At 42.4% G+C, this 25669-nt stretch overlaps 1 long non-coding RNA gene across 1 annotated transcript; it reads left to right on the forward strand.

The window, feature by feature from the left end:
• Nucleotides 1-1650: 1650 nt before the first annotated feature.
• Nucleotides 1651-17686, forward strand: LOC309545968. The gene is made up of 3 exons (XR_014224916.1): nt 1651-1776; nt 13564-13687; nt 17491-17686. It is a non-coding gene; the product is annotated as an uncharacterized lncRNA (long non-coding RNA).
• The last annotated feature ends 7983 nt before the right edge of the window (nt 17687-25669 follow it).

Below are 25669 nucleotides of genomic sequence, written 5' to 3' on the forward strand. Positions count from 1 at the left end.
TGCTGTGGACAAAGTAAAGAAACGTCGTTCCCATGCGTTCCTGCAGGACTCGAGCCCTGCCTGGTCACATGATCATGGTATCACTGTGCTTGATTTGCCAGCAAACTCGACTGACCTAAACCCCATAAAGAACCTGTGGGGTATTGTCAAGAGGAAGATGAGACACCAGACCCAACCATGCAGACCAGCAAGCTAGGCTTACAAAACACCTCAGCAGTGCCACAGGCTGATCGCCTCCATGCCACGTCGCATTGATGCAGTAATTCATGCAAAAGGAGCCCAAACCAAGTATGGGTATAGTGAATACTATACCGAACATAGACTTACTTTTCAGTAAGCCAACATTTTTGTATTAAATCTTTTTTTTTTTTTAATATTGGCTTTATGTAATCTAATTTTCTGAGATACTGAATTTTGGGTTTTCACTGGAGGTAAGCCATAATCTTTATTCAAAATAAAAAAAAACGCTTAAAATGTATCACTCTTGTGTGTAGCGCATCTATATAAAATATATTCATTTCACTTTTTGAATTCAATTATTGAAATAAATGTTTTTTTGTTTATTCAAATTTTTTGAGATGCACCTGTACTCCTGCCCCATCACTCCGCGCTTTATATACTCCTGCCCCATCACTCCGCGCTTTATATACTCCTGCCCCATCACTCCGCGCTTTATATACTCCTGCCCCATCACTCCGCGCTTTATATACTCCTGCCCCATCACTCCGCGCTTTATATACTCCTGCCCCATCACTCCGCGCTTTATATACTCCTGCCCCATCACTCCGCGCTTTATATACTCCTGCCCCAGCACTCTGCTCTTAATATACTCCTGCCCCAGCACTCTGCTCTTAATATATTCCTGCCCCAGCACTCTGCTCTTAATATACTCCTGCCCCAGCACTCTGCTCTTTATATACTCCTGCCCCATCACTCTGCTCTTTATATACTCCTGCCCCAGCACTCTGCTCTTTATGTACTTCTGCCCCAGCACTCCGCTCTTTATATACTCCTGCCCTATCACTCCATTCTTTTTATACTCCTGCCCCATCACTCCGTGCTTTATATACTCCTGCCCCAGCACTCTGCTCTTTATAAACTCCTGCCCCAGCACTCTGCTCTTTATAAACTCCTGCCCCAGCACTCTGCTCTTTATATACTCCTTCCCCATCACTCAGTGCTTTATATACTCCTGCCCCAGCACCCTGTGCTTTATATACTCCTGCCCCAGCATCCCGTGCTTTATATACTCCTGCCCCAGCATCCCGTGCTTTATATACTCCTGCCCCAGCATCCCGTGCTTTATATATTCCTGCCCCAGCATCCCGTGCTTTATATACTCTTGCCCCATCACTCCGTGCTTTATATACTCTTGCCCCATCACTCCGTGCTTTATATACTCTTGCCCCATCACTCCGTGCTTTATATACTCCTGCCCTAGCACTCCGTGCTTTATATACTCCTGCCCCAGCACCCCATGCTCAGCCTTCCTCGTAAAGTTAGTCTAGGTTGTGTAACATTGGCAGCAATTTCTCCGATCACTCGCATCACTGAGTCACTTTTGGAATTAAGCTTACACACTGTCTAGACTGCAGACTGGCATCAAATTTGTACTCAGAGTAGCCCCTCCCCCTGGCACTCAGCCACACTCTCTTATTGTAAAGCGTTCGCTGATAAACACAGAGCGACATCAGTGAGACCAACAACATCCCTCTGACATGACCTCCCTCCGCATGCTGGTCCTGATGCTGCTGCTGGCCATCACTCTGGTGCTTGGTATGTAGAACATTCCATCACTTATGCTTACAACTCTGTGTACTGCTATTTCAATCAAATAGAACTGAGCTTCAATCAAAAACATCATACAAAATGTTTTTATCTATCCCAAAATAAAGCCCGTAATTTTTATTTAAATATCTTTGTATTATACAAAATATATAATGTATATATATACAAAAATGACAGAATCCATAATAGAGAAAAGTAATACATGGAAATAAGGAAAAAAAAAAAAAGAACAGGTAAAGGCATAAAAACAATTCTATTTAGGAGCAAAGAAAAGGTGGCAAATAAACCCGCCAAACAGTATTCTTCTCATTGTTTGTGGTATAACAAAAGAACATGTGACAACAGCAAATTTACAGCAAGAAGTAAAGCACAAAAAGTGTTTCATATTCATTTGGAAAAATAGATTTTTGAACAAAAGTATGAATTTGAATTTCTTTTTAAATTTGTAGGAACAATAAAGATATACCCTAGTTTTTTCTTTATATAGAGGGTGTATTTTTTTAGGGGGTGTTTAGTAACTTTAATTCATAAAAGTGTTTTTTTATCCTTCTGTTTTTGTTTTGTTTTTTTGTGTATTTGGTCGTTTTTGTGCTGTTCCTTTTTTTTTTCCTTTCTGTGAAAAATATTTAAAATAGTGATGCTTTATAAGAAGTCATTTTTTTTTTTGGCACAAGAAGTCCAGCATAGTGAAAAGGTGCTCCTTTAAAACTTCAGCCCCAGAAGATTTTACCCCCTTGCTGACCAGGCCACTTTTTTCAACTTGGCACTGCGTGACTTTAACGGATAATTGCGCAGTCATGCGATGCTGTACCCAAACAAAATGTTTTTGTTTGCTTATTTTGGTGGTATTTGATCACCTGTGCAATTTTTTTTTTTTTTTTTGCGATATTAATAAAAAAAAGAGAAAAAATTACAGTTTCTGCTTTGTCTTTTAAAAAATGTTAAAAAAATTAAATTTTTGTCATATTTCGGCCAAAATGTATTTAGGTACGTCTTTGACAAAAAAAAAAAAAAATCGTATTTTTTTTGGTAGAGCCATCGAAGACCCATTGCACCCTTAAGATGGCCATACACTATACAATTCTTTCTTTAAATTTACCTTCGACTATGTAGTGCAAGGGCCTGCCTGACTGCATATACATTAAAAGTGTTTAGGTTTGACCTCATATTATATGGTTTTGGTAAATCTAAAGGGAAATTGAACAAGAAAATTGTATAATGTATGGCCAGCCTAAAGGCTTGTTTAGACTTGCTTTGAAATTAACACACATTAAAGCACTTACCGCTTCAACATGCTTTTTTATTCTTTTTTTGGAGCTTTAATGAAGCTTGGCAAATGCCCTGTGTGTTGGTTTTCATTATTTTTTTCAATAGGAGAAGAGATAAAAATTTAAAAGTGAAGAAAAGCGAATGCTGAATTAAAGCTCTTGTATCACTGCAGGTGTGGTTAACCACTTCTGGACCAGAAGATTTTCCCCCTTAATGACCAGGCCATTTTTTGAGTTTCGGCACTGCGTTTATTTAAGGAACAATTGCGCAGTCGTGCGACGATGTACCCAAATACAATTGATGCCTTTTTTTTCTTACAAATAGACCTTTTTTTTGGTGGTATTTGATGACATGTACAATTTGAATTTTTTGCGCTATAAACAAAAAGAAAGTTTTGGAAAAAAATATTTTTTTTCACTTTCTGTTATATAACCTTTCCAAAAAAAAAATGTTTTTTTATCATTTTAAGCCCATTTGTATTCTGCTACATATGGGCTTTTATATTTCTTTTTTGGTAAAAGAAAAATCCCAATAAGCGTACTTTGATTGGTTTGCGCAAAAGTTATCAATTGCGTCTACAAACTAGGGGAAAGATTTATGTCATTTTTATTATTTTTTTTTTTTTTACTATTAATGTCAGCAATCAGCGATTTTTAGCAGAACTGCGAAATTGCGGCAGACAGATCGGACCCCTAACTGACATTTTTGACACCAGTGACATTACTACAGTAATCAGTGCTAAAAATATACACTGTTACTGTAATAATGACACTGGCAGGGAAGGGGTTAACCCAAGGGCAATCAAAGGGTTAAATGGGAGCCTAGGGGGTGTTTTCTAACTGTGAGGGGGATGGGCTTGTAATATCAACACAGAGACCCATGTTCCTAAATAGCCGGAACACAGGGGCTCTGTGTTGATAGCAGAGAGAACAACGGTCTGCTGTGTTTACAACAGCTTATCGCCGTTCCCTCTTTACGGGGAGCGATTGGGGGTTCCCCTTGGATTCCCTGCTGGCCAGTGGGTGCGGGCACCTGCGAGCCCCCAGGATCGCTCCCGTGAACTGTAGTACAGGTACGGCGATTCGCGGGAACCTGTTGCCGTATAACTGCGGCGGCTGGTCAGCAAGTGGTTAAAGAGTGCTCTGATAGACTTGAATGGGGGGCTTTGGAGAAGCGGAAGCAAAAACAAAGTGACGGAGGATATGATTTTTGAAGCGCAGCAAAGCAAATGCATCAGTGTGAACAGGACTGTAATTGAACTATTTTATTTAGTGATTTAGTGACAGGTGCTTTGATTGGCATTCAGAGTGATTTAACCACTTTAAGACCGGAAGGATTTGCCCCCTTAATGACCAGGCCACTTTTTTCGACTTGGCACTGCGTGATTTTAAGGGACAATTGGGCGGTCGTGCGACGCTGTACCCAAACATTGATTTTTTTTTCCCCAGAAATAGAGCTTTCTTTTGGTGGTATTCGATCACCCCTGCGATTTTTATTTTTTGCGCTATAAACAGAAAAGAGCGACAATTCTGAAACAAAAAAATCAATATTTTTCACATTCTGCTATATAACATTCCCAAAAAAAAAATTAAAAATCAAAATTTTTTTAACATTTTAGGCCAATCTGTTTTCTGCAACATATTTCTGGTAAAAAGAATTGCAATAAGCGTATTTTCATTGGTTTGCGCAAAAGTTATCGCGTCTACTAACTACGGGAAAGATTTTTGTCATTTTTATTGTTTTATTTTTTTTCTTTTACTAGTAATGGCGGCGATCTGCGATTTTTTTTTTTTTTGTGGGACTGCGACATTGCGGTGGACAGATCGGACCCCTAACTGACACTTTTGAGGGGACCAGTGACATTACTATAGTAATCAGTGCTAAAAATATGCTCTGTTACTGTAATAAAGACACAGGGAAAGGGTTAATATTGTGGGTGATCAAGGGGTTAAATGTGAGCCTAGGGTAGCGATTCTAACTGTGGGGGGGGGGGTGTGGCTTGTGAAATGACCATAGAGACATGTGTTCCTATATAGAAGGATCACAGGGGCTCTATGATCATTTCAGGGAGAAGAATGGTCGGCTGTATTTACAACAGCTGACTGTCCTCCTCTCTCAGCGGGGAACGATCGTGGTGTGTGAGGTGGCAATCAGAGCCGCCTGCCCGCTGCATCGGCTTTCCCGCCGCTTTCCTCCGGCTCCCGACTGCCGCACAGTTAGGTGCGGTTCGCGCACGAGCGGCTGCCTGCCGCAGTACAGGTAGGGGCGGTCGTAAAGAGGTTTAAAAAAGTGTGTCAAACGCCATGTTTTGAAGCAAGTATAAATGAGCCCTAAGACCCCCCCTCACACAGCCGTTCAACCAGTTTTCAGGTGGATCTGAATTTATTTATTTTGCATTATTATTTTTTATTACAGGTATTCCTATAGTGCTGACATTTTATGCAGCGATTTACATATATATTTATCAGTTTTATTTGGGTACAGCGTGGCACGACCGCGCAATTTTCCGTTACAGTAACGCAGTGTCGAATCGCAAAAAATGGCCTGGTCATTAAGGGGGTAAAACCTTCCGGTCCAGAAGTAGTTAAGCAAGTTCCCAGTAAAGATATTTTCTGTGTTCACTACAACCTGTGTCCATTTTCTGCAGTAATTACACTAACATTTGGCCAGGTGTGCCAATGGGGTTGAGTCTGTTCTTGGGGTTGAAAAGATAGAGTAATGGGCCATACACACTATATAATTGTCTTTAGATTTTTTTCCTTTAGATTTACCAAAACCATAATATGAGGTCAAACCCAATCACTTTCAATTTGTATGCAATCAGGCAGGCCCATGCACTACATAGTTGAAGGCAAATCTAAAGGAAATCTAACAACAAAAGTTGTGTAATGTGTATCCAGCTTAACAACTTTAGGACCGGAGGATTTTCCTGCTTTACGTCCAGGCCACTTTTTTTCAACTTGGCACTGCGAGACTTTAACTGACAATTGCACGGTCATGCAATGCTGTACCCAAACGTTCTTTTTTCCCCACAAACAGAGCTTTCTTTTGGTGGTATTTGATCACCTCTGCGCTTTTCATTTTTTGCGATATTAATAAAAAAAGAGCAAAGATTTTGCGTAAAAATTTACATTTTTTACTTTTACAGTTAAAAAATATTCAATATATATAATTTTTGTCATATATTTAGGCCAAAATGTATTTAGATACATGTCTTTGACAAAAAAATTCTCAATGAGCGTATTTTTAACCACTTTAAGTCTGGAAGATTTTACCCCCTTCCTGACCAGGCTACAGTCAGGTCCATAAATATTGGGACATTGACACAATTCTAATCTTTTGGGCTCTATACACCACCACAATTGATTTGAAATGAAACCAACAATATGTGCTTTAACTGCAGACTTTTAGCTTTAATTTGAGGGTATTTACATCAAAATCAGGTGAAAGGTGTAGGAATTATAACAGTTTGTATATGTGCCTCCCACTTTTTAAGGGACCAAAAGTAATGGGACAATTGGCTGCTCAGCTGTTCCATGGCCAGGTGTGTGTTATTCCCTCATTATCCCATTTACAACGAGAAGTTAATTTAAAGTGTGCTATTTGCATTTGGAATCTGTTGCTGCCAACTCTCAATATGAGATTCAAAGAGCTGTCACTATCAGTGAAGAAAGCCATCGTTAGGCTGAAGAAACAAAACAAACCCATCAGAGAGATAGCAAAAACATTAGGTATGGCCAAATCAACTGTTTGGAACATCCTTAAAAGAAAGAACGCACCGGTGAGCTCAGCAACACCAAAAGACCCAGAAGACCACGGAAAACACATGTGGTGAATGACCGAAGAATTCTTTCCCTGGTGAAGAAAACACCCTTCACAACAGTTGGCCAGATCAAGAACACTCTCCAGGAGGTAGGTGTATGTGTGTCAAAGTCAACAATCAAGAGACGACTTCACCAGAGTGAATACAGAGGGTTCACCACAAGATGTAAACCATTGGTGAGCCTCAAAAATAGGAAGGCCAGATTAGAGTTTGCCAAACAACATCTAAAAAAGCCTTCACAGTTCTGGAACAACTTCCTATGGACTGATGACGAGACCAAGATCAACTTGTACCAGAGTGATGGGAAGAGAAGAGTATGGAGAAGGAAAGCAACTGCTCATGATCCAAAGCATACCACCTCATCAGTGAAGCATGGTGGTGGTAGTGTCATTGCGTGGGCATGTATGGCTGCCAATGGAACTTCACAGTGCAGATGGACAATGACCCGAAGCATACTGCGAAAGCAACCAAAGAGTTTTTTAAGGGATAGAAGTGGAATGTTATGCAATGGCCAAGTCAATCACCTGACCTGAATCCGATTGAGCATGCATTTCACTTGCTGAAGACAAAACTGAAGGGAAAATGCCCCAAAAACAAGCAGGAACTGAAGACAGTTGCAGTAGAGGCCTGGCAGAGCATCACCAGGGATGAAACCCAGCATCTGGTGATGTCTATGCGTTCCAGACTTCAGGCTGTAATTGACTGCAAAGGATTTGCAACCAAGTATTAAAAAGTGAAAGTTTAAATTATGATTGTTAATCTGTCCCATTACTTTTGGTCCCTTAAAAAGTGGGAGGCACATATACAAACTGTTGTAATTCCTACACCTTTCACCTGATTTTGATGTAAATACCCTCAAATTAAAGCTGAAAGTCTGCAGTTAAAGCACATCTTGTTTGTTTCATTTCAAATCCATTGTGGTGGTGTATAGAGCCAAAAAGATTAGAATTGTGTCAATGTCCCAATATTTATGGACCTGACTGTATATGTTGCGATTCGGCACTGCGTTACTTTAACGGACAATTGCACGGTCGTGCGATGCTGTACCCAAATTAAATTGATGTCCTTTTTTTCCCCCACAAATATAGCTTTCTTTTGGTGGTATTTGATCACCTGTGCGATTTTGAATTTTTGAAAAAAAGAGCGACAATTTTGAAAAAAAAAACAATATTTTTCACATTCTGATATATAACATTCCCCCAAAAAAATTTACAAATCAAAATTTTTTAACATTTTAGGTCAATTTGTTTCCTGCTACATATTTTTGGTAAAAAAAATCACAATAAGCGTATTTTGATTGGTTTGCGCAAAAGTTATCGCGTTTACTAACTACGGGAAAGATTTGTCATTTTTTTTGTTTATTTTTTTTTGCGGGACTGTGACATTGCAGCGGACAGATCGGGCCCCTAACTGACATTTTTGGGGGGACCAGTGACATTGCTACAGTAATCAGTGCTAAAAATATGCACTGTTACTGTCATAATGACACTGGCAGGGAAGGGGTTAACACTGATGGTGATCAAGGGGTTAAATGTGTGCCTCATGCTTACTGATGTGTGTGGGGGGAGGGGGTTGTGTGACACAGACACAGATCGCAGGTTCAGCGATGCTGAATGCTGTGATCTGTCCCTGCCTGTCACAGAGGAGATCCGCCCGCTTTGTTTACATAAGTGGGCGGATTTCCTCAGTCTTTCCCCCGACGATCAGGGAGGAGAGACAGTGATCACCGCATCTCCTCCCCTGGCCCCCGAGGGAGGGGGGGCCTACACCGAGGGAGGGGGGAATCTGGTAAAGTAGGTCTATGTCGCCAGACCCAGGGCTGCCGCGTTGCTGCAGTAGCAGCAACGTGAGCAGTCTTAAAGTGTTTAAGGAACCAACAATATTCAAGTGGCTCCTGCAGAGGTAGCACTACACATGTATTCCACCACAGTGAGCCGGCATTAGTACCAATGTGTCAAGCCCAATCACCTTAACAATCTCACCTGGAGTCATGCATCTCTTGATTTACTGTCCACAAGGAGCTTACAATCTAAGGTCCCTAACTTTTGCGTTTGTGAACAGCAGTTTTCAGTTCTTTCTACAGATTTTTGATTGGATTCAGGTCTGGACTTTGACTTGGCCATTCTAACACCTGGATATGTTTATTTGTGAACCATTCCATTGTAGATTTTGCTTTATGTTTTGGATCATTGTCTTGTTGGAAGACAAATCTCCGTCCCAGTCTCAGGTCTTTTGCAGACTCCATCAGGTTTTCTTCCAGAATGGTCCTGTATTTGGCTCCATCCATCTTCCCATCAATTTTACCCATCTTCCCTGTCCCTGCTGAAGAAAATAAGGCCCAAACCATGATGCTGCCACCACCATGTTTGACAGTGGGGATGGTGTGTTCAGGGTGATGAGCTGTGTTGCTTTTACGCCAAACATAAAGTTTTGCATTGTTGCCAAAAAGTTCAATTTTGGTTTCATCTGACCAGAGCACCTTCTTCCACATATTTGGTGTGTCTCCCAGGTGGCTTGTGGCAAACTTTAAACCACACTTTTTATGGATGTCTTTAAGAAATGGCTTTCTTCTTGCCACTCTTCCATAAAGGCCAGATTTGTGCAGTATACGACTGATTGTTGTCCTATGGACAGAGTCTCCCACCTCAGCTGTAGATCTCTGCAGTTCATCCAGAGTGATCATGGGCCTCTTGGCTGCATCTCTGATCAGTCTTCTCCTTGTATGAGCTGAAAGTTTAGAGGGACGGCCAGGTCTTCGTAGATTTGCAGTGGTCTGATACTCCTTCCATTTCAATATTATCGCTTGCACAGTGCTCCTTGGGATGTTTAAAGCTTGGGAAATCTTTTTGTATCCAAATCTGGCTTTAAACTTCTCCACAACAGTATCTCGGACCTGCCTGGTGTGTTCCTTGTTCTTCATGATGCTCTCTGCGCTTTAAACGGACCTCTGAGACTATCACAGTGCAGGTGCATTTATATGGAGACTTGATTACACACAGGTGGATTCTATTTATCATCATTAGTCATTTAGGTCAACATTGGATCATTCAGAGATCCTCACCGAACTTCTGGAGAGAGTTTGCTGCACTGATAGTAAAGGGGCTGAATAATTTTGCAAGCCCAATTTATCAGTTTTTTATTTGTTATCAAAGTTTGAAATATCCCAAAAATTTTGTTCCACGTCATGATTGTGTCCCACTTGTTATTGATTCTTCACAAAAAATTACAATTTTATATCTTTATGTTTGAAGCCTGAAATGTGGCAAAAGGTCGCAAAGTTCTAGGGGGCCGAATACTTTCGCAAAGGCACTGTAATTCTCAATGAGCTATCATGGCGCTGTTGAGCACTGTGGTAGTTCATTGATGATGCCTGTTAGCAGTGGCGGCCGGTGTGTTGGGGGTGCAGGGGCACCGCCCCCCCTTTCCATGCGTCCGGCCCCTAATCTGCATGCAGGGGCGCCGGACGCATGGAGTTCAATGGGGCTTTTTTTTTTGCATCACCTGATTAGAGCCAGAGGCTCTAATAGGGCAATGCAAAGGGTGGACCCGGGGCGCAGAGCAGTGCGTCCCAATTCCACCCATTGTGTGACAATAGCAAATGAAAATTCGTTATTGTCACACGGATCCTCCTCCCGACCAATCAGCGAGCGGGTCTAATACCTGATTGGCCGCAAGGCAAACCCCATGCCATTGGCCCGAGGAGGAGGCCGGAGTGGGAGGACCCGAGGAGATGCCCCCCGGGGGACTAAGAAGAAGCCGCGCCGCCGCTGATGATTCAGGTAAGTGCACTGGATTAAAGGGGCACGCACGCTGGTCTCTGCATTGAAGGGGGCATGTATGCTGGTCACTGCACTGAAGGGGGCATGTACGCTGGTCACTACATTGAAGGGGGCATGTACGCTGGTCACTACATTGAAGGGGGCATGTATGCTGGTCACTACATTGAAGGGGGCATGTACGCTGGTCAGTGCATTGAAGGGGGCATGTACACTGGTCTCTGCATTGAAGGGAGCATGTACGCTGGTCACTGCATTGAAGGGGGCATGTATGCTGGTCTCTACATTGAAGGGGACACGCTGGTCACTGTGCATTGAAAGGGGGCACGCTGGTCACTGTGCATTGAAAGGGGGGCACGCTGGTCACTGTGCATTGAAAGGGGGCACGCTGGTCACTGTGCATTGAAAGGGGGCACACTGGTCACTGTGCATTGAAAAGGGGCATGCTGGTCATTGTGCATTGAAAGGGGGCACACTGGTCACTGTGCATTGAAAGGGGGCACACTGGTCACTGTGCATTGAAAGGGGGCATGCTGGTCATTGTGCATTGAAAGGGGGCACACTGGTCACTGTGCATTGAAAGGGGTGGCATGCTGGTCTCTCTGCATTGAAAGGGGGCAAACTATACCTTAATTACTGAAGACCCCTTTCACACTTTTGCGACCTCAAAGTCACGCAATTTTTTACAGCGTTTTTTGCCGCAAAGCAATGCCTATTACATTTTTCTGTTTGAGGCCCCCCCCCCCCCCCAAAAAATTTTTTTTAGCACCAGCCGCCACTGCCTGTTAGCGTGTAACTGTCTGCCCCGTATGATGTATGGCCAAACAGCCTACACACAGAGTCTGCAAGAGCCCTGCATTGCACCCACGATCTGCTGATCATGGGTGCAATGCTTTCCAGGCTCCCAATAAATTCAATAATAAATGCACATGTTTTTTTTACCTACAAAAAGATGTGCATTTTTTTTTTTTAAAAGGTGAACTTATCCTAAATGTGCAGCATATTTAACCTGGTGAGAATATGATCAGTTACTACTCAAGGTCACCCATCACATTTAAGAACCATTTTAATCGCTGGTATACATGCACTGAGACTTTTGTTTTATCACATTTTACCACTTAAAAACCGGGCACTTTCACCCCCTTCCTGCCCAGGCCAATTTTCAGCTTTCAGCACTGTCGCACGTTGAATGACAATTGCGCGGTCATGCAACACTGCACATAAACGAACTTTTTATAATTTTTTGAGACAGATAGAGCTTTATTTTGGTGGTATTTATTCACCACTGGGATTTTTATTTTTTGCTAAACAAATAAAAAAAAGACCCAACATTTTTAAAAAAAAAAAACCCCCCCAAAAAACAACTTTTTTGTTTTTTCTGTTTTAAAAATTTTGCAAATAAGCAATTTCTTCTTCACTGTTGTGCACTGATGGGTACAAATTAGGTGGCATTGATGGGCACTGATGATCAGTGTAAATGCTCGTTGCCACAGGAAAGCCAGTTGTCAGCTATCCTTTCCTCAGACACTGATAGCGATGAGGAAAGAAAATGGCGATAACCAGCATTTCTTTACATTTGTTCAACTGTGATTGGACACAGCTGATCACATGGTAAAGAGCCTACATCATTGGCTCTTTATCACGATCGGTGATGTGCTTTGTCCCATTGACATGGCCCACCACCAATTGCCACGCTGCACACCAAGAATGGGAGGACGTCATACTGTATGATGTCCTCCCAGAACAAGAGCGGTCCCAACCGTTTTTACAATACAGCGGGCGGGAAGCAGTTAAAGTGGAAGTAAACCCAAATCACTAAAATCTCATATAAGCTGTACCATGTTAACATAATTCCAAAAGTCACTGCCAATATATTTAACTGTACAGCTTTCATTAAAACATGGCATTTCTGTCATGAAGGTCCTTGTTTAAGGACCTCCTGTTTTAGGGTGACAACACTCCCTTTCTGGCTATTGTGTCCCTAATATGTCATGCTATCACACAGGCATAGAGACTAAAAGTGGCTGTTTCAGCACACTTTTTACAAACATGGTCCACTGTAGTCACCATCAGGATACCCTCTCCCTGACAAATGTCATGCAGCCATCATTGGGGTGTATGTAGATAGTAGGTGACTGCGAAGAGGCTGCAGTAGATCAACAGCACTGAGCAATAAAGACAAAGTGGCAAAGATTGTAAAGAAAAAATAATCCTGGCAACTGTTTATAATACACGTTGCTTCTGCAAACTAAATGCCATTTGGTTAGAGTCTACATCTAATTCAATGTATAGCAGCACTGGGAATTCACATGTATATAGGTTAATATAGTACTGACACATTTGTGGCATATTTAGGGGTATAAAAGGGATGTTGCAGTTATATGTAAGTGCAGCATTTTGTATTGCTTATGTATTTGGGGTATTTGTATGCTAAGCATCTGGGACACCTATAGCAGAGGGGCCAAGTCAAAGGCCCAAGATGACTACCAATCTGACCACTGAGCTTTTACAACAAGGCATTGGAGATTAGAGTGCACACACCATTGGCAAAGCTGCAGATTATTCGGAGCAACCGCAGAGCACCAGGCAAAACACACCAGTCACAACTATTCCTGAGGACCACTGAGGATCAATCCAGCATACCGTAGGTGGCTCTTCCAGTAAGAGCATTGGTGGCAGCACTCAACTGCTGAAAAGGACTTGTAGACAAGAATGACTACATGGGGCACTTGGCACAAGTTCCATGCTCCTGGTAGTTGGTTGATGGGAACCTGGTACAGACATGGATATGAGATTGTCACTTGAACTTCCTGAAATTGGCTTGATCAGGTGTCTGGTAAATAATTGTTCTATTTGATATTATGTTATCTTACTTGGTTTTGACCTGGGAACTCTTTTATCCCACAGCGGGCAGCAGCAAGGACACTGAGTTTTCTCTCTGGATGTGTGGCAATCACCAGGGCTACTGCCGTCGCTACTGCTTTTCTCATGAGAACTTTGTGGGAGCATTTGGCTGTCCTCGAAAATTCAGGTATCCTAATGTTTCTATAATAGTTTTCAAGAACAATGGGTGGCTTCATTGCCTTTAAAAATGGGGTATCTGATACTATTGTGCACATTTAGGTGCTAGGAGATAATATGTGCTAGTAGCATGGGGTCATGCCAATGACAGGGGAGGAGATCGCAGATCTCTGGAAGAGAAGTAAACATGCACAACTATACTTCTAGTTTGGATGTTTGATATTTTGCAATGGCCCAGTTGGAGCCATCTCTCTTTCAACTCACTTAGAAGATATACCTTACCAGCTAAGTGGGCCCCACATTTTACTCAATATGTTCCTGTCTGACCTGTATGCTAAGCTCCTAGAGTTACCGTTATAGTAATTTTTTGAGTCTGAGAAGAGGTTGCATGGCCATCAGAAACACAAAAAAATATTTTTTAAAAATCAGAATTAGGGCAAATTGAGTGAATTTCCCTACACATATGACTGATTTGACGTGATCTGTGTGTTAGATGGAAATTATCGGGATAATTTCACACCCTGGCCTCTTATATTTCTTGTTGATGTTGGCACTTTTGGTCAACGTTCAAGGTTCCCTCATCACCGCCAGGCAGTCTCTTTTCTACTGCTACATTTCTTACAATGTAAAATTAAAATAGGATCCAAACAAGGGGAATAAAAGTCAGTTGTCAAAGAAATCATTGGACCTTTGGGCTGTTATATCTAAGGAATAAAACTTGATGGATAACTGATGACTCTTTCCTTTAATGTTTGTATTCCAGAGAATTCAGCAAAAATGTGGCAGGAGATTAGAGCTGTCCCTGGTGCAAAGAGCAATGGCTTACCTTACATCTCCCTTCCACTAAACCTCCCTGAAAAATGAATAATTCCCCTAACACTAACCTTACTTCGAGTCCTTATTATAACCCTCCTGTAACCGTCATACTGACCTACCCTGTAATCCTCACTCTGTACCATCCCGTAATCTTCACACTAAACCTTCCTTGTAACCTTCATACTGACCTACCCTGTACCCCTTACAGTGTCCTATCCAGTAATCTTCAAACTAAACCTTCATACTGACCTACCCTGTAACCCTTACAGTGTACCATCTTGTAACTTTCATACTAACGCTCCTTGTGACCTTTACAGCAAACTTCCATATATCCTTAACACTGACCCTTCATGTATCCCTCATATTAAACTTTTCTGTAACCTTTACACTAATCCCCTGTAAGCCTCAGACTAACTTTCCCAGTAACCCTAGCCCCCCCCTTTTAACCCTAACAAATCCCTTTCTGTAACCCTAACACTAACCCTTCCTATCAACCCAACACTGATCATTTCTATAACCTGCATATGAATCCTCCCTGTAACCTCATCCCTAAAACACTCAAACTAACCCTCCCTGTAACCTCAAAACTAACCCTTTCTTTAACCCAACACGAACCCCTCCTAAAACCCTAACACTAACCCTTTCTGTAATCCTAACACTAGGCCAACCTGTAACCCTAACACTAAACTTTCCTATAAACTTACACTGACTTGACTTGCAATCCTTACACTAATGCCTCGTACACACGCAACGATTGTTGGCCGTGAATTTTCGGCCACCGTCCGATTATTGGCTTGTTAGTATGATGATTCCGACAAACGACTGCGACTTTTCGGCCGAACAAAATCTGGTGTGCATGCTATAAAATTTTTGTTGGCCGTCAACAGAACGGCCGATTTTCCATCAGTCAGTACAGATTTTGGCAGACAAAAATCAGATGAGCAAGACTGGGCATGCTCAGAGAAGAAAAAACACAGGGAAAGTAAACCAGCACATGACATCACTTCTGAAGTTGGTTTTTGTTGGCCGAGAAAATTTGTGTGCAGTCTAGAGCACATTTCAACCAACACAACAACACTGGACAAAAGACGGCCGATCGGTCGGCCGATAATCGTTGCGTGTACGAGGCATAACTCTCCCTGTAACCCTCACAATACCTCTCCTTGAAGGGATACTATTAAGCACACACTGTTTAATTTACATTGTCCATTCTATTTTTGTATATGGCTGATGGCAATGTAATTATTTAACCACTTTAAGACTGGAAGGATTTGCCCCCTTAATGACCAGGCCCTATTTTGCAATTTGGCACAGTTATTTTAATGGACAATTGCGCGGTCGTGCGGCACTGTACCCAAATACAATTGATGTCCTTTTTTCCCCACAATTAGAGCTTTCATTTGGTGGTATTTGATCACCTGTGCGATTTTTATTTTTTGCGCTATAAACAAAAAAGAGCGACAATTTTGAAAAAAAAAAAAAAAAAAAACAATATTTATTGCTTTCTGCTATAAAACATTCCCAATAAAAAAAAAATTTAAAAAATCAAATTTTTTTATCAGTTTAGGCCAATTTGTATTCTGCTACATATTTTTGGTAAGACAAATCCCAAAAAGCATATAATAATTGGTTTGTAAACGTTATAACTTTTGTGCAAACTATAGAATAGATTTTTGGACTTTTTATTGTTTTTATTATAGTAGTAATGGCGGCGATCAGCGATTGTTAATGGGATTGCAACATTGCGGCAAGCAAATCTGACACTAAGTGACGCTTTTTGGGGAAAAGTGACATTATTACAGTAATCAGTGCTAAATAATATGCACTGTATAAATTACACTGGAAGGGAAGGGGTTAATACTGGGGGTGATCAAGGGGTTAAGTGTAAGCCTAATTGTGCTTACTAACTGGGGGGGGGGGGGACTCTGTGACAGGCACACAAAGATCTGTGTTTCAGCTTAGCTGAGATCTCATTGTGCCTGTCTTACAGGAGAGCCACCTGCCTTGTTTACATAGGCAGGCGGCTCTCCTGTCAGTTTCGCCAAAAAATTGCGGGAGGCCGGGGGCGATTGCGCCCTCTACTCCCGCTGTGACTAATCACAGTGGGAGCACGGCTCCTGCGGCGAACGCGCCCCGCTGAGACCACGTGCACATAGTCACGCAGATCTATGTGATTATGTGCAGCCGAGCCGCCCTGCCGCTGTAAATCTGCGTAGGGCGGTCAGCAAGTGGTTAATTAAAAAAAAAAACATCTAAGTACCTTTTTCCTAATCGATATACAGCTGTCACATGACCCAAATCTCTCAAAACATAAGAAGGTAGAGCTTCTAGTCCTCTGCTGCTGCTCACACGTTCAAAATAAAAAAAACAGCCTTTGAAATACAGAGTAAAAATATATAATTGATATCAATAAACTGTTTGAAGTTGTCATACAAATATATATTTAAAATCAAATCTTGGTTATTTTTTGGCGATAACATGGTGTGGGAAGACTTCTGCCAGTCACAGGCTGTGTCCGCAACACCAGCCTGTATCTTAGAAAAAAACAGCGGTGAAGCCTCCATTAATCTACATGTTATATCCCACCCACTTGTGTTAAGCTAATTAGTGGGCATGGAGGAGGGGGGAGGGAGTAGGCTGTCATTTGCCACTATGTATACCCCCACATGTGTGACTTTATATAGTCACATGGGCTGCTCAGAGGGAGGAAATGCTCAGCATAGAAACTCACTGAAAACTGAGCATGTGCAGAGCTGCCACCACAGCTGTAAAATCACTAGCTGAATTGGGGAAGGAGGCGATAGAGAGCAGCCAGATCAACTGGAGTGAGTATGAACAGCATTGTAATACACCATTTATTGATAGTTTTTTATGATGTGGGTTTAGTGACACTTTAATGCATTGTGCTAGATCCTACTGTTTTCGTAAAAGTAGGGAGAAGATTGTGCAAATTCGAAAAAACTCTGTGGTGGTAATATATATTCCTTATTGTTTTAGATGCTGTGTTCCTGGGACCTAAGTGAGGATTGTATCTGCTCCAGCATTAAACAATTACTGCTTCAGTACGAGGTGTTTATTATAACTGCCCTGGCAAAAAAGTGAAATACCGGAAGACAAGATCAAGAAGTCCCATCCACTGACCACACTACGGCTTCGCTATCTTTTCCACTATCCAATGCAATGTCCACTTTACAATCCCTCCATAATGTGAATACATCTTGTACTGTTTCCATGCTGTAAACTGTAGTAAACGTTATTTATTCTAAACCGTGCTATGTGATTTTTTTGACAGTTTTCTATTCGTTTTTTCCATTGATTTTAGTCTTCATTTCAGGAATAACTTCTTATTACCAAGATACACTATATTGTCAAAAGTATTGGGACGCCTGCCTTTACACACGAAGGAACTTTAATGGCATCCCAGTCTTAATCCATAGGGTTCAATATTGAACCCTTTGCAGCTATAACATCTTCAACTCTTCTGGGAAGGCTGTCCACAAGGTTTAGGAGTGTGTCTATGGGAATGTCTGTGAACTGTGAAGGCTTTTTTAGATGTTGTTTGGCAAACTCTAATCTGGCCTTCCTGTTTTTGAGGGTCAGCAATGGTTTACATCTTGTGGTGAACCCTCTGTATTCACTCTGGTGAAGTATTCTCTTGATTGTTGATTTTGACACACATACACCTACCTCCTGGAGAGTGTTCTTGATCTGGCCAACTGTTGTGAAGGGTGTTTTCTTCACCAGGGAAAGAATTCTTCGGTCATCCACCACAGTTATTTTCCGTGGTCTTGCAGGTGTTTTGGTGTTGCTGAGCTCACCGGTGTGTTCTTTCTTTTTAAGGATATTCCAAACAGTTGATTTGACCACACCTAATGTTTTTGCTACCTCTCTGATGGGTTTGTTTTGTTTGTTCAGCCTAATGATGACTTGCTTCACTGATAGTGACAGCTCTTTCGATCTCATATTGAGGAGTTGACAGCAACAGATTCCAAATGCAAATAGCACACTTGAAATGAACACTGGATCTTTTATCTGCTCCTTGTAAATGGGATAATGAGGGAATAAAACACACCTGGCCATGGAACAGCTGAGCAGCCAATTGTCCCATTACTTTTGGTACCTTAAAAAGTGGGAGCACATATACAAACTGTTGTAATTCCTACACCTTTCACCTGATTTGGATATAAATACCATCAAATTAAAGCTGAAAGTCTGCAATTAAAGCACATCTTGTTTGTTTAATTTCAAATCCATTGTGGTGGTGTATAGAGCCAAAAAGATTAGAATTGTGTCAATGTCCCAATATTTATGGACCCGACTGTAGCTGGCAACAATGGTAACTGATAACTTCCTATGCGTTCTGTAACATAAAAATGTATCAGCGTGAGTTTATGCTCCCCTCAATAAGTGAATAATATTATCCTTTCATTTAAAGTGCTAATGCATCACAGTGCATTATAGACCGCTCTCAAAACTCATATAAAAAAAAAAACAGTGCAAGAGAAACATTTTTTTTTTGCTATATTCAAAAAGTGCTAGTGCAAAAGTATGGATTCCAAATAATGTCTGTGCAGTGCAATCAAAACAATAATAAATATGTATAAAAAATACCTAATCAATTCATCAAAAAGTGCTAGTGAAAAAAAAATCAATATCTGTGCTGTGCAATCAGAATGAAAAAGTTGTATGAAAAATACCTAATCAATTCATGTTATACATGTGCAATTTCAAAAGCCACATAAAAATAAAACAATTGTTTGTAAAATAAATATTGTTCAATCTTAAAGTCCCAAGTGAAATATTAAAGGTGCAAAAAAGTGCAACAAATGTCTATCACATGGTATAATTTCTTCTGTGAACAAAATGTGCAAAACACCCAACGTGATCCTTCCACCATATCTCCCAAACTGACTCATCAGATGGGGTAGCTGGTCAGATTATAAACCAGAAAATGCGCTTTTTTGTATAAAATTTCCAGCAGGTTGGTTCTTATTCCAAAGAATGATCATTCCCATCTTCCCGTACAGGTGCTCTCTTAGAGATAAGTAAGGGTAGTGATTTGAAAGAAAGAAGATTCATATATTGTAATTTCGTATCATACTTCACTTGTTTATTAAAAAGTTGAACTCACATTTTGCAAGTGTCTACCTGACACTAGGGGTTTAAAAACATTCGTCCTCCACACCTCCGGCCGTGTGTCAAAGCCACGAGTGTGAGTCAGATGCAGTGTTGTTCGGTGTCCTTGCCCTACTAGTTTCATCACTCTACGTCCTCACGGAGCGGTAGGATGCCGAACACAACCGCGCCATCTTATAATAGGGAAAACACCCACTCTCACATGTCAAATTAAATATAAAACATTTATAGGATCCTGGTGTTAAAATCAACTTACTCTATTACAATCTAACTCCTGGCAGGTTCGTACTTCTATACTCCAATATTCAAAATTCCTATACTACATCATGCCATATTACATATAATCCCAGGGATATATCTTGCTTATTATTGTCTCTAAATAAATAATTCTACATCTATTTCTTATTAGCCTCTCTAAGTGTATAATTCTATAGGATAGCCTACAAAACTATGCCCTCTGTCTATTTCTATATAAAATCTATTGTTGGTATTTTTCTATGTATCACATGTATATTGTTCTTAAAGGGAAAATGCAATAAAAACCCCTTTACTAAATTATTAAGGAGAAAAATTGTGCATGTTAACCACTTAAGCCCCAGCCCTATTTCGGACACTTTTTGTTCACGCGTTAAAACCAGTATTTTTTCCTAGAAAACTACTTAGAACCCCCAAACATTATATATATTTTTTTAGCAAAGACTCTGGAGAATAAAATGTCGGTCATTGTAATATTTTTTATCACGCGGTATTTGCGCAGCGGTCTTTAAAGCGCCATTTTTTGGGAAAATTTTTGAAAAATCACATTTCACTAATTTTAAAAAATACTAAACAGTAAAGTTAGCCCATTTTTTTGGTATATTGTGAAAGAACATGTCACGCCGAGTAAATAGATACCCAACATGTTACGGTTTAAAATTGCGCCCCCCCGTGGGATCGCGACAAACTACGGTCAATAGAGATCTCAATCTGCGACGCTTTAAATTTATTTAACGGTTACCAGTTTTGAGTTAGAGTGTAGCTCTTTTTTTTAAATTATTGCTCACGCTCTGGCGATCGCGGCGATACCTCACATGTGTGGTTTGAACAGCAATTTCATTTGCGGCTCGACTTCCGTATACGTTTTTTTTTGTGCGCGAGCTAACGGTGACGGGGGCTGCTAAATTTTTTTTTTCCCATTTATTTTTTTAACTTTATTAAAGTTTAAAAAAAAAAAAAAAATCTGATCACTTTTATTGCTGTCACAAGCAATGTAAACATCCCTTGTGACACCAATATGTAGTGACAGGTACACTTTATGGAGGGATCGAGGGTCTAAAAGACCCTAGACCCCTCCACTACACTTCCCTGTATGCAAAACGCTGAAAACGGCATTTTTGCATACAGCCGTTTTTCAAATTTGCCGCCTTTTGCAGCACAGTAACCCGGAAGTGACGTCATGGACGCCGCCTCCGGGTTACGTCATCGGAGACCCGATCGATGCCATTTCCGGCATTCATCGGGACTCCATCCAGCCAGCGGACGTGCCGGCTGGGTGCTCGGGGCTCCCGGTGGGACGGGAGCCCCGGGCAAAGCCACGGAAGGCGGCGGGAGGGGGGGTGTCCCCTCCCGCCCCCCCGGGTACCGATCGAGCGGCTCCCGAGCCGCATCGGTCGGTACCGACGGAAAGCCAACCGTCGGCTCTAAACCACGGTACCGGGATGGTGCCTCTAGCTAGAGGCATCATCCCGGTACACTACCGCAAAGTTTACCGACGTAGACCTACGTTAGTATGCGGTAAGTGGTTAATATACTGCTAATACTATGCCCATTAGAGTTACCCTTAACATAAAATATGCCCATTAGAGTGCCCCTTAACATAAAATAAGGGGCACACTGATGGGCACATTTTATATTAGGGGGCACTCTGTTGGGCACATTTAATGTTAGAGGGCACTTTGATGGGTACATTTTATGTTAGAGGGCACTCTGATGAGCAAATTTTATGTTAAGGGGCACGCTGCTGATGGGCAAAGCAAAACGTGTCCATCAGCGTTGCTCTGAACATAAAATATGCTCATTTGAGTGCCCCTTAACATAAAATGTGCCCATCAGTGTGTCCCTTAACATAAAATAAGGGGCACGCTGATGGGCACATTTTATGTTAGGGGCACATTTTTTTTTTATGGGGCACTCTAATGAGCACAACAAAATATGCCCATCAGTCTGCACACTTTATAAAACATTCTCATAAGCTTTAAGAAGTGCAGCTATTGTAATAAACCACATTGCTTTCTCCCTTTAACATGTGCCCCACATACCTTTAGGGCAGGAGTCCGCAAGCTGTGCGTCAGGAGCCGCGAGCAGCAGGGGGGCGGGGCATGCACATAATGTCACACCCCAACTCGCTGCCCGGCTGAGAGGGAGCCGCAGTCAGGAGCAGGGGGGCGGGGCGCACACGTGACGTCACACCACTACTCGCGGCCCGGCTGGGAGTGAGGGGGGCATGGTGTACACACAGGACGTCACTGGTTGCTGAGACATCCGCGGTCCCTGCAAACCAATGACTGATTACAGGTAGCGGCCTCGCGGTCCGGGCGAAAGCATCATGCGGTCCGTCCTTGGAAAAAACAGCCAGTGGCTTAGAGAGCTGACTGGAGTGTACTTGGTAACCAGTCGCGGGCCACAATGAGTGGAGTGGGAAGATGACAGGTCAATGTCCACTCAGCATATGCAAAGCAGACACGGACACAGCCCGCTCTACTCTATGGGCCCTCCGATCTGATCCGCCCAGGCAGAACGAATCCCCTTCTGTTTTTTTTAGGTGGATCGGATTGGAGATAGGTGGGTGTAAACAGACACAAGTCAATTTACATCTGCCATTCTATAGAGGTGAATGGAGGGTCCGAATGAGTCCACCTGAAAAACAGACAGACGGACCAGATCAGACCGACCGTGTAAAAGGGGCCTAAGGCTGCTTTCACACGGATGCACTGCAGTTTACCTGCACCTCAACTGACATTAATCTTCACTTCTTCCTCAGGATTCCTGCAGGTATCGCTGGCTGCTGCTGTCCCCCAGGCGGGTATGGCTGGTGGCTGCTGCTGGCAGTCCTCCAGGGCTGGTACTGCTGGCATATACTGCTGGGGGGTACTACTGGTGGGGAAACTCCTGGCTGGTACTGCTGGTGAGTACTGCTGGCAGGTACTGTTGGTGGATACTGCTGGTGGGAGAATTGCTGGCTGGTACTTCTGGTGGTTACTGCTGGCGGGTACTGCTGGAAGGTACTGCTGGTGGGTACTGCTGGCTAGTACCACTGATGGGTACTGCAGGCGGGTACTGTTGGTGGGTACTGCTAGTGGCTTCTGTTGGTGGGTACTGCTTGCTGGTACTGCTGGTGGGTACTGTTGGCTGGTTCTGCTGGCAGGTACTGCTGGTGGGTACTGTTAGTGGGTATTTCCATCTGGTACTGCTGATGGCTACTGTTGGTGGGTACTGCTGGCTGGTACTGCTGGCAGGTTCTGTTGGCTGGTACTGCTGGTGGGTACTGCTGGCTTGTACTTCTGGCAAGTACTGCTGGCTGGTTGTTTACTCAATCAGTGTAACAGGAGCGGTGCTGGAGGAAGCATGCGGCTACAGTAGAGAGCAGAGCCGCTGCTTCCTGTAGCGCTCCTGTCACAGGAGGAGGCGGAGTACATTTGGTATCACTCCGGCAGTGACAGGAGTCGGCGCTATACAAGAAGCATGGGCTCCGCTTCCTCTTGTGCCGGCTCAGTTCCTTCACACTGATGCTCGGGATGGCAGGTCAGAAACCCACAATCTTGGCTTGCCGACCGCCAGCCCGGAGCAGAAGGTGGCGCCAGGATTCTGGTGGGGGGGAGGTACCAGGACGTGGCTGCTAACGGGAACGGCGTTCTTGCTGTGGAAAAAGTACAGGAATGCCGTTCCCATGCGTTCTGCCGTTCCCATGCGTTCTGTGAGCAGCTCCGACAGTGTGTACTAGGCTTTAAGCAAAATGTAACATAATATATGGGGATCGAAAGTTTGGGCACCCCAGGTAAAAATTTGTATTAATGTGCATAAAGAAGCCAAGGAAAGATGGAAAAAATCTCCAAAAGGCATCAAATTACAGATTAGACATTCTTATAAAATGTCAACAAAAATAGAATTTTTGTAAGAACTTACCGTAAAATTATTTTCTCCGAGTCCTCTGATAGTCGCCGCCCACTCATTCAATCTGCACGTCTGGGTATTGGCCTTCTGCACAGGAGTAAGCTAGGCAGAAGATTTTGTTAGAATAATCACAAAACCTTTGTATAGACACACATACAGGGGGCTGTCCCTCTGGTCAATACCCCCAGCTATCTTCATTCCCAATTCAGTTTGGTAGCAAGCAGTATAGAGATCCATGAACCCCAACAGAGGGGTGGGGGGCGGCGACTGTCAGAGGAATCAGAGAAAATAATTTTACGGTAAGTTCTTACAAAAATTCTATTTTCTCTTACGTCCTCTGACAGTCGCCGCCCACTCATTCAATCTGCACGTCTGGGACGTCCTAAAGCAGTGTAGATGTGACGGGTGGAAAAACGTAACCATCTAAAAGGAAACGCAGCACCCAGGTCAGAGAAAGGAATCTTTTCTGATCTAGAAAAGGAATCACTGGGCAACAAAAAGTTCAACAGGAGCAAAACCCAGGAAAACAAACAAGAAAGAAAACAGAAAAAGAAGAAAAAAGCTGAGACCGAAATCTCAGCCAGGGAAAGCCAGCCTACTCCTAAGCTAGGCAGCAGAAAACTGAATTGGGAATGAAGCTAGCTGGGGGTATTTACCAGAGGGACAGCCCTCTGTAGGTGTGTCTATACAAAGGTTTTGTGATTATTCTAACAAAATCTTCTGCCTAGCTTACTCCTGTGGAGAAGGCCAATACCTAGACGTGCAGATTGAATGAGTGGGCGGCGACTGTCAGAGGACGTAAGAGAAAGTTAGATTTTATTTCAATCATTGACACTTTCAAAATTACAGAAAACAAAAAAATGGTGTCTGCAAAAGTTTGGGCACCCTGCAGAATTTATAGCAAGGCTGAGACCTGCCAGTGTCATGGATTGTTCTCAATCATCGTCTGGGAAGACCAGGTGATGTCAATCTCAAAGGTTTTAAATGCCCAGACTCATCTGACCAAGGGCGGAGTCCATTGCGTCATAACGCCACTTCCGGTTTCGGACTATCGAGCCGTGGAACGCGGAAGCTTCCCGGCGAACGACCTACACTGATCAAAGACAGCCTCACCATGAGTCACTACTATTTTCTTTATTGCTCATAATATATACTGTATCATGAACCTCCCCTCTCTTTTTTCCATGTGAAACCAGCCAGCCTGTGCCTGCTTGGCCGAGGAGAGGAACCCCTGGGATATACACATAACCTGCCTACCACGCTAACAGGTTGTATATTCGGTGCGACACCTAGTGGTCACACTGGTGGCTGCAACCCTTTATTTAAATATTGGGAATTACCTTACACCTTCACCACAATATCACTAGGAATTCCCCTTTTTGGACACTCTTTTGTTTACAATAATTATATATAATTTATCAGTTTCTGCACTGTAAAAATAGCATTGGAATAAATTCATCACTCATTTTGGAATTTGTTTATTTGCACACCAGCACTTTTTGCACGAGTTCACCACACACAGTAGGATCCAGTTGATTCGATTGGATCAATACGGTGCAGCACTCATTTTATTTTATTTGTGTCATTTCCTTTTTTTCTGGAGTTTATTATATGAAGTTGATATATCATTTCACCCTGACACTTGATCACTTATAGGTAGCGCCGCATCAACTTCTCTGCACTTTTTTTATTTTAACCCCTCGGGGTTTGGTTGTTGGCTGCTTACACCTATTATCTATTCACTATCACCACACACTCCATAGCGCTGGTCACCTCTATCTTTCTTATATTCTCATCTGACCTTGCCCCAACAATCAGCAACATGGGATTTTCTAAGCAGTTGTCTAGAAAACTGAAAATAGTTGACGCTCACAAATCTGGAGAAGGCTAT

The sequence above is a fragment of the Pelophylax lessonae genome (assembly GCF_965119305.1).
Source record: "Pelophylax lessonae genome assembly, chromosome: 2".
NCBI classification, from domain to species: Eukaryota; Metazoa; Chordata; class Amphibia; order Anura; family Ranidae; genus Pelophylax; species Pelophylax lessonae.